Genomic DNA, 10,922 nt, shown 5'->3' with positions numbered 1-10,922 from the left:
ACCAAAACATTATTAAAAAAAAGAAAAAAGAAAAAAAGATCAGTGCCTTCTATTTTATATGTAAATAAATGTATAAATATGTCATGCTGTGGCTCATATGCCTTTAGGAAACCCAATTTAAATTGATCAATGATTTCATTGGTGTTTCATATGAGGTTTTTAAAAATTTAAAGGCATATCTATATAGTACCATCTCAAGTTAGTATTGAGTTTGGATCAGAAATATGTCATACTTTAATAATAATGTTTAATAAAAGAGAATCTGCACAGAACTATTACTCTGAATGCTCTATCAAAGCAATGCATACTCAAGGTTACATCTACAAGATTATAGCAATATTTACTTTATGGGAATGATATCATGGGTTTTTTAGAAGGAACTGATTAATGATTGAACAAATGAATCAATTAGATACTTTGTACAATTTTTTTGTCAGTTTCTCTCGGTTCCTACCTACCACTCCAACATGTGAACACCATGAGGTCTGAGGCCTTGCCTCTTACTTAAGGTTGTAACTCAGGGCCCAGCACAGTGTATGTATAATTTTAGCAAGTACTTCATAAAATATGTTTTGGAATGAATAAATTAAAGGAAAAGAGTGCAACTCATACTCAAAGGTTGACTCCAATAAGAGTACCTAAGCTAAAACTTCATAGAGGCTATATATTGAATATTCTACAGTAGGAAAAGCAATAGCTTTATGTAATGCATACCTTATGTTGTAGTCAGTGACTTCCTCATCTGGTTTCACAAATCTACCACAGACCACTTGGAGGCTGACGTCAACCACGGTCATGGGACTAAGTTCTAAGCTTTTAGTTATATAGCACCAGAAAGGGGGAAACATTAATGCCATATTAAGAAAACATATATCCTCTTAACATCTAAGATATATTAAAGGAATATTTCTAGTTGGAATATAATTTACTCATATCATTCAGCTTTGCCAACAAAAGCCAGTAGATCTGACAGTCACGTGAAAGATGTTCTAAGCTTTATTTTTTCCCTTAGTGTTAGTAATATTTATGCTAACAAAATAATTTTATCTTGTTGGCTCTGCCTTTACAGTTATTTTCATTACATATGATCAATGCCATCCAATAGAACCCCCTGTGATGAGGAATAGTTCTATTTCTGTGTGGTCCAATGTGTTAGCCACTTGCCATATGTGGCTATTGAGTATTAGATACATAGCTGGTGTAGACTGAAGGACTGAATTTTTAACTTTATTTAATATTAATTTATTTAAGTTTAAATAGTCACATGTGGCAAGTAGTTACCATATCAGAAGTTGCAGTTATAGACCTTGCTAACTGACAAATAAGAGCCCCTGCCTCAGTTACAGAGACACGGCATCATAAAGGATGACATGGCAATGGTGTTGATTGCCAAGCCAGAGGCAGTCTGCACTGTATCCAGGTCCAGATCTGAGCCTGGAACAGAACATGCCCTTCTACAGCTATTACAATTAAACTTTACACACCTGTTTTCCTAGTGTACTACCAGGAATACAATTTAATTTATATGTTCTGTTGAAGATGACTGTTCATGTCTATTTACATGCACAAAGCACTTCCCCATATGTTAGCTCATGTGATTCTCACAGTCACTGTGACATTTTTAACCCCAGAATTTATAGCTTAGAGTCTTAGAGCATCAAGGAGACTTGCTCTGTGGCTGCAGCTGGTAAGGGGTGGAACTTCCCCACTCTCATGATTCCAAGTTCTGTTTTTTTTTTCCTTCTTTTTAGTATCGATTCTCATATGAAAGATAAATACCTATAAACATTTTACTATAAACAATAGTGTTTTTCAAAGTACTTCTTAAAACTTTTATGCTGATAATGGTAGTATTCATTTCATTTTCCACACACATAATGTCAACAATTTGATGAGTAGAACTACCACTGGTAATATGTGAAGAAAAAATGATAAATAAAAAGTATCATGGACTTCCAGCAAGATGGAGGAATAGGTGGATGCACCGTATCTCCTTGCACAACCAAGATTAGAACAACAATAATTTACAACAATAATATACAGTCAGAATAACGCCCAGATCCGGCAGAGGATTCATCTAAATGGAAGTCAGGCAGCCAAGAAGTTGAAGTAGACACGTTCACCGGACTGGTAGGAGAAGACGAGCTGGCAGGTGCGGGGCTGGCAGGCGCAGGGCTGGCTTGGGTCGGTGGCGCGCGGAGGTCGGGGAAAGTTTGGCGCGAAATTGGCGAGACAGCCATCCTGGGTGCAAGAACGCAGCGGTGATCCTGAGTACGCAAGCTGTGGCTGGCAGACCCAGAGGGGTAGCGATTGTGGACCAGGGCAGCACTCAAAGCCCAGGAGCCCAGAAAAGGGTCTGAGCCGAGGAGAACGGAATTATCGCCATTGTTTTCTCCCGTCCCCGTTCCGGCTCCCGCCCCGCCCCCACATATAACGTCACAATCTAGCGACTGGGGTGCCCAGCCCTGGTGAACACCTAAGGCTCCGCCCCCCACCGTAACAAGAGCAACCAGACCAAAAAAAAAAAAAAAAAAGGAGAGGCGGGGAAAAATATGTTTTCAACAGAGCAGATCAGTCCCCCAGGACTCATCCTTTTGAGTGACCACGAAATAGCCAATCTATCAGATGCACAGTTCAAAACACTGGTTATCAGAAAGCTCACAGAATTGATTGATTTTGGGCGCAATTGAGATGAAAGGATGCAGGTTACCATAAAAGAGATGCAGGAAGATACACAGAGGAGAGCCAATAGTGAAAGGAAGGAATCTGAGTCTCAAAACAATACAGTGGACCAGAAGGAAGATAGAATCAACCAAGCAGGAAAGCATGATGAAATAAGAATTCAAAAAATCGAGGAAAATCTTAAGAGCATCCAAGACACCTTTAAACATTCCAATATCCAAATTATAGGGGTACCAGAATAGGAAGGGGAAAGGCAACAAATTGAGCATGTATTTGAACAAATAATAAAGGAGGACTTCCCCAATCTGGCAAAGGGAACAGTCTTCCAAGAAATCTAAGAAGCTCAGAGAGCCCCAAAGAAGTTGGACCCAAGAAGAAACACACCAAGGCACATCATAATTACATTAGCCAAGATTAAAATGAAGGAGAGAATCCTAGAAGCAGCAAGAGATAAGGGGACAGTAACCTACAAAGGAGTTCCCATCAGACTGTCAGCTGATTTCTCCAAAGAGACCTTACAGGCAAGAAGGGGCTAGAAAGAAGTACTCCAAGTCATGAAAGGCAAGGACCTCCATCCAAGATTGCTCTATCCAGCAAAGCTCTCATTTAGAATGGAAGGGCAGATAAAGTGCTTCTCAGATAAGGTCAAGTTAAAGGAGTTCATCATCGCCAAGCCCTTATTTTATGAAATGCTAAAGGGACTTATCTAAGAAAAGAAGATAAAGAAAAGACATGTATAGTAAAAGGACAGCAAACTCACAAATATTAACAACCACACCTAAAGCAAAACCAAAATAAACTAAGTAAACAATTAGAACAGGAACAGAACCACAGAAATGGAGGGCACATGGAGGGTTAGCAGCAGGGGGGTGGGAGGAGGAGAGAGGGGGAAAAGGTATAGAGAATAAGTAGCATAGAATGTAGGTTGAAAATAGATAGGGGGAGGGCAAGAATAGTATGGGAAATGTAGAAGCTAAAGAACTCATAAGTATGACACATGGACATGAACTAAAGGGGGGAAATGTGGGTGGGAGGGGGGTACAGGGGGGAGGGGAGAGAAGGGGGGAAATGGGACAACTGTAATAGCATAATCAATAAAATATATTTTTAAAAAAGTATCATGGAACAATTCCTGACTCTATTATTTACTGTGGCAGACTCTGGCCAGCAGAGTTCACCTGTTGTGACTGAAGACAAGAATAAATGCACAGGCTACAGCAATCCCATGGGGAAAAAGGGGACGACACAGCCATTCTCTCAAGAGGAGAGTGCCCTGACCCTTGCCTAGACAAGCTTTTATTATTTTGGGGGGGTCTTACATCAAAGAAGGATTTATTATCTATGATATAGGATATTATTGTCTACATTTTAGGTACAATCAAGGAAATGAAAATAACACATGCAGAAGGGAAAGGTGGGGAGCTGATTAGCTCTGTCCTTGGGAAAATTCACACAGGCTTTGGAAATTACCTTGAAGACAGACAATATACATTTCCTGTTTCAGACCAGGGTGAGGGAGTTTAGCAAGAATAAGCTATAACAGTCTGTATGCATTTTCTAGGCCTGATTCCCACGGGAAAACTCAGTTTGAAGTTCTGGCTCCTGCCCACCACCTCGTTTCTGTAGGTTTTCCATACAGAACTGAATCACCTTTGCCAAAACAAACTGGTCCCCTACAATTTACTAAGCGCAGGAACTCTGCCAAGTCATCTAACATTTTTCAGCTTCAGTTGCTTCATCTGGCAGTGTGTGGACCACAATGCAGAGCTACATGGAATGGAGAGATAAAGCATAAGCCTAGGAAAGTGCTTTCTATAATGCAGAGTGTTCCACAAACATTCCATTGTAATTATGCAATAAGGTAAAATATAAAAGTGACATACCACCTAACAATTCACAGCAAAAACACCATAACTAACCATCAGGGGGTGGGAATTTGACAAAAGTCTTCACAAAGCCCTTGAGGTATTCTTTTTGGTCATGAACATGAAGCTGAAATAAGCACTGCCAAATAAATTAATGTATATTTTTTGCAAGAGCAATTAAGCCCATAAAAATTTCATCAACTGAAAATTAGCTCATTAGTTCTATCAAATGCTTATTTATCCCTAAGGTCTTTGCTGGAGGTAGCTGCTCCTGTTCTGAAGCAAGCAACATTCTGGGAGACAAATTCTACCTTGGTGACCTGGTACGGGGACCCATGGAAACCTTCACAACAGCTGTACCATGTCTCTAAGCCAGTGAGGACTGTAAACCAACCAAAAAATAAAAATCAAAAGCAAGAAAGCTTCACAAGGCCGAGTGGCTAACCCCAAGGGCATGTGTCTTCTCTTACCCTCAAAGACTTCTAATCACTTTACCATACAGGCAATCTGATGTCACCACTCTCCAAATTCACTTTTTTGGTTATTATGTAATGAACAGGAAAAACTGACTCCTGGAAGCACAGTTCTTAAGGATTATTCTTTGACGGTGAATTATAATTGCCAGTGTCCTGAACACTATTAACCTCTTCTTCCCCTTTCTCCCATCAGTTGCCCTACTCCCTCAACCCCCCTCCCGCATCACTTCTTTATCCTGCACTGACTCCACCTCAACTATCTCCCATCATCTTCTCCTACTTCCTGACCTCTTTGCTTTCTTCCTGCTACAGCCCTCTGGATGACAGGCTCGACCTACAACCTTCTCCCTTCCTGTATCTCGGTTGTTGACCTGGCCCAAGACACATCATCCAGTCATGCAGACCTAGACCAGAACACAGATGTAGTCTCCAGCCTTGGCTGGACCTCCAAAACCCTGACACCCCCTCTCCCACTTCTTTCATATCCTTGACCAGACATGTCTTCATTGAGTTTTGGAAGATTGTATTTTTCTAGAAATTTGTCTATTATACCTAGGTTTTCAAATTTCTTGGCATATGGTTATTCATGCTAATTTCTTACAATCCTTTGTATTTCTGTGTATTTCTGTAATCTCTCCTCTTTCATTTCTGATTGTGTTTATTTGGGTCCTCTCTCTTTTTTTCTTGATGAACCTGCTTAAAGGCTTGTTCATTTTGTTTATCTTTTCAAAGAACCAGATCCTGGATACATTGATCCTTAGAATTGTGCTTTTAGTCTCTATGTCATTTAATTCTGCTCTGATCTTGGTTATTTTCTTCCTTCTGCTTGCTCTGGGATGTTTTTGTTGTTGTTCCTTGAGTTCTTGTAGACATAGGGTTAGGTTGTTTGTTTGAAATGTTTCTATCTTTTTTAGGTGGGTCTGTATTGCTATGAACTTCCCTCTCAGGACTACCTTGGCTGCTTCCCATAAGTTTTGGGTTGTTGTGAGTTCATTTTCATTTGTTTCCAGAAACTTTTTGATTTCTTCCCTAATTTCATTCTTGACCCATTCATCGTTTAATAGCATACTATTCAATCTCCATGATTTTGAGTGTTCAGGTTTTTTCCCTTGGGGTTGGTTTCTAGTTTCAGTCCCTTGTGGTTGGAGAAAATGCTTGGTATGATTTCAATTTTTTAAAATTTGTTGAGGCTTGTTATGTGTCCTATCATGTGGTCAGTCTTTGAAAATGTTCCGTGTACATTTGAAAAGAATATATATTTAGCTTCTTTTGGATGGAGGCCTCTGTATATATCAGTAAAGTCCATTTCATCAAGGGTATTGTTCAATGCCACAATATCTTTGTTGAAATTTTGTTTGGAAGATCTGTCCATTTTTGATAGTGGGGTGTTAAAATCCCATACTGTAATTGTGTTGCTGTCAATATCTTTCTAGAAGGTCTCTAAGATTTTCTTTATATATTTGGGTGCTCCTATGCTGGGTGCATATATATTTACAATATTTATGCCTTCTTGGTGGATTCTTCCCTTCAGTATTATGTAGTGACCTTCTGTGTCTCTCTTTATAGCTCTTTTTTGGAAATCTAATTTGTCTATTATGTGTATTGCTACTCCATATATTTTTTCCTGTCCATTTGCTTGGAATATTTGTTTCTAGCCCTTCACTTTCAGTCTGTGTAGGTCTTCTGTTCTGAGGTGGGTCTGTTGTAGGCAGCATATGTGTGGGTCATGCTTTCTTATCCATTCAGGTATTCTATGTCTTGATTGGAGCATTTAATCCATTTATGTTTAAAGTTATTATTGATAGGTATTTATTCATTGCCATTTTTGTACCTGTGTTCCTCTCTCTCTCTCTCTCTCTCTTTCTGTCTTCCTTTCCTTTCCTTTCCTTTCCTTTCCTTTCCTTTCCTTTCCTTTCCTTTCCTTTCCTAGTCCATTTAGTATCTCTGCAGAGCTGGTTTGGTGGAGGTGTATTCTTTTAGAGTTCTTTTATCTGGGAAGCTTCTTATTTCACCTTCTATCTTTTTTTTTAATTTTTTAAAAATTTTATTTTAATCATTGTTCAAGTACAGTTTTCTCCCTCACCTTCTATCTTGATTTGAGAGGCTTGCTGGGTAAAGTAGCCTTGGTTACAGCCCTCTGGTCCTCATTACTTGGAATATTTCTTGCCATTCTCTTCTGGCTTGGAGTGTTTCCATTGAGAAGTCAGCTGCTAGCCTTATCAGGGCTCCTTTGTATGTTACTTCCTGTTTCTCCCTCGCTGCTTTTAAGATTCTCTCTTTGTTTTGGTATTTTGCCATTTTAATTATGATATGTCTTGAAGTGGGCCTCTTTGGGCCTCTTGATTGGGACTCTCTGTGTTTCCTGGATTTGTGTGACTTTTTCTCTCATCAAATTAAAGAAGTTTTCCATTATTACTTTTTCAAATAGGTTTTCTATCTCTTGCTCTTCTTCTCCTTCTAGTATCCCTATTATACAGATATTATTATGTTTCATATTGTCTTGTATTCTCTTAAACCTTTTTCATTCTTTGTGAGCCTCTTTTCCTTTTCTTGCTCTTTCTGGGTATTTTTTCTACTTTGTCCTCTAGCTCACTGATCCGATCTTCTGCTTCATCCATCCTGCTTTTCAGTCCTTCTACTGTGTTCTTCAGTTCAGAAATTGTATTCTTCATTTCCTCTTAGCCCTTGTTGATAGTTTCTATTTCCTTTTTCATGTTGATATAGTTTTCAGTGAGTTCATTGTAGTTTCCCTGTAGTTTCTGGTAGCTCATTGTGAGCTCATTGAGCTTCCTGATAACCATTGCTTTGAACTTAATATCTGATAGTTGAGTTGCCTCTATTTCATTTAGCATTCTTTCTGAGGTTTCCTCCTTTCCTTTCATTTGGGGATTGTTTCTTTGTCTTCCCTTTGTTTGTGAGACTCTTCTTGTTAGCTTCAGCTTCTTAAATTGATTTGTTCTGGTTCCCTGGGTTTACGGTGTGAACTTCTGTGGTAGAATACCTGTGAGATTCAGTGGTGCAGTCTCCTTGATCTCCTGAGCTCACTAGTCTTGGGCTGTTGTTTAAGTTGGCTCTGTATTTTTCTTTGGGTTTTGATTGTTTTTGGGTCTTTCTGTGGTGGGTCCTTCCTACCAGCTCCTTAACTGAGGGTCACTCTGTCCACCACCTCTTGTATTTTGTTGTGCTGGTGAGAGAAGGTTGTGTTGAAGCTGGTTCTTCCATTTGTACAAGGTTTTGAGGATTCTCTCTTGCTCTTGTTCAGTTATTTGTACTGGGTAGTTTCTCCACTATTTAGTTGTATTTCCAGATAGGTCCTGGATTGAGGTTTGTGTGGTTTCCACTCCCTCCTTCACCTTCTTCTGTTGTTATCTGTTGGGGGTTCCTATGTTGTTGGGTTTCCTCTTCCAGTGGGTATCCTGGTGTTCACCACTTCACCTACTCTTTTTTGTGATCAGTTGGAGGGGGAAGGCAAAATGGTTTAAGACAGCAAGAGAGTATTCTATAATATTTACAGTAGCAACTGGTAGAGAAGATATAGGAGATCCTTTGGCTATGTATAGTGTTAACAGTAATCTTCCACCCAACTAGATGATTTTTAGAAAGTATGGAAAGAAGATAAGACTCTCGTTGGGGAGGGAAGGATTGTGAGTTGGATCTAGAAAACAGTGAGGTTGTGGGAGGTCAGATTGTGAGGTAAAGGATAGTAAATAGGTGTAGTGTGTGAGACAATAGAGTTAACCACTACAGTAATAGTGTTCAGGGAACCGTGAAGTGGGTTAAGATCTGGGAGGGGTGTTGTGAAGTATTTACAATCGTATAGAACAGCTATTATTTGCAATAGTATTAAAGCAACAATCATATGACAGAATCTATGTGATCTGGATAATAAGAATAGGGAGTACAGGACCTTGAGTAGTGTGCTAATGGGACACAAGTGAAGTGAAGGACAGTAAATTACCAATACACTATGAAAGAGAGATCAGGGAAAACCTTCAAATGATACAATATAACCAGTGAAGCAAAGCAGACTATACTGAAAGAAGAGAAATACAAAAATACCATTAATATATAAGATGTAAGGATAATGAAAAAATAATAATACTACAAATATGCAATAACTTGAAGGTTCTCTGTAATAGCAAAGTGAAATTTGTCTCATTGTTTCAGCTGTTGTGATTCCCCTTCTTTGGATCCATCTCTGGTCTTTTTACAGTTCCAAGTTTTTTATGGCATTTGTAGGTGTTAAAAAAAAGGCAGAAGAAGGAGGGAGAAAAATACAAAATTGGGAAGAAAGGAAGAAGGAATAAAACACAGAAGAAGGAAAGAGAGGAAAAAGGAATTGAAAGATAAAAAATAATAAAAATTCAATAAAAAGTTATTATTCAAAAAATAAAAATAGAACAAAATTTAAAACCCTCTTGATTTCAAAGTGGCCAAACTGGTTTCTCTGGTCTTCCTGGCTGCAGCAGGCTGAGGGGTGATTGGTATGACTTTTCTTCCTTCCTGACCTGCACACAGCCAGCCTCATGCACTGTCCCTGGAGCTATCCTGGTGCCTCTCCCCAGTGCCTTGGGTGTGGGGTCTAGGTCTTTCCCCAGGGTTACCGCTGTGGGCTGAGGTGCGGGTGCACAGTCCACACCCTAGTCCTGTGGGTGCACACCCTTCCCAATGTTATGGGTGTGTGCAGGGTCTTCTGCACAACCTTCCGCATAACCTCAGGATCACTGCCCAGCTGGGTGGTGGGGAGGCCAGAGTGATTGCTGCAGGAGAATTCCCCAAATAGTGCCTGTCTTTTCACTTTTTGTTTTTGAGAAATTCCTCCTACTCAAGCCTGCTGCTCCATACAGTGGCCTGGCCTCTCCCACAGGCCAATTCTCCAGCCAGACTGGTGATTATCAGGGTCAAGACCCATCACTGTGAGACTCTGAACTCTGCTGGCATCCACAGACTCTATAGATGTTCGCAGCCCCTGTGCATTTGCCACTTAGACCTTATTCCCCTCTCTGCGACTTTAAGCATCCAGGTCTCTCCCTGTGCTGCTCAGACCTTGTTTGGTTGGGAGGGAGCAGTTGCCCTGGCTCTCTCCCAAGGACTCTATGGCAGACTTGGTGGGCACCAGGCCTGGGGCTGCAGCTGCCCTGGACCCTGTGCTGGTGTCTGGGACTTTATTGTCCTGAAGTACTCTCTTTACCGTCTGGTTTGTTGGTATCCACTATAATTTTTGGTCTCTTATTTTCATATATGCTGAGGTACTGTTGGCTGTTTGCTCTTTTACTCTGTAGACCAGCTAGGATTTTCTCCCATGTGTAGGGAGAAGTGGAATCTGCTCCCTCCTACCCCAACACCATCTTCTCATCTGAACAGCTATATTTTTGAAAATTGTGATGAAATAAGAAAATCCCTAGAAAGACAAAAATCTCTTGAAATTGACCCGAAAGTAAACCTATAGAAAGAGATGAATTAGTAATTTTAAAATATTTCGGACTTCTGGCAAAGATGGAGGCATAGGCAGATACATTGTGCCTCCTTGCACAACCAAAATAAGGACAACAACAATTTATAAACAAAAAACAAGCAGTACTGACAGAAAATTGAACTGTATGGAAGTCTGACAACCAAAGAGTTAAAGAAGATACATTCATCCAGACCAGTAAGAGGGGTGGAGTTGGGCAGCCAGGCAAAGAAAGGTCACAGCCAAGCAGCAACTGGCAACTGTGGGCACACAGGCAATAGTGGGTGGACCCAGTGAGGCATTGGATTGTGGAGGGGCATGGAACACAAGGTGGCTGGAAGACCAGGCAGTCCCACATTCATGCATAGATAAACCAGGCAAAACTGGGGATCGAGATAGACTCCACAACCCAGGGTCCCAGTGCGGGGAAATAAAGCCTCAAAACGC

Source organism: Phyllostomus discolor, chromosome 3 (genome assembly GCF_004126475.2).
Source record: "Phyllostomus discolor isolate MPI-MPIP mPhyDis1 chromosome 3, mPhyDis1.pri.v3, whole genome shotgun sequence".
Classification (NCBI taxonomy): domain Eukaryota; kingdom Metazoa; phylum Chordata; class Mammalia; order Chiroptera; family Phyllostomidae; genus Phyllostomus; species Phyllostomus discolor.
This window is presented reverse-complemented; position numbering follows the sequence as displayed.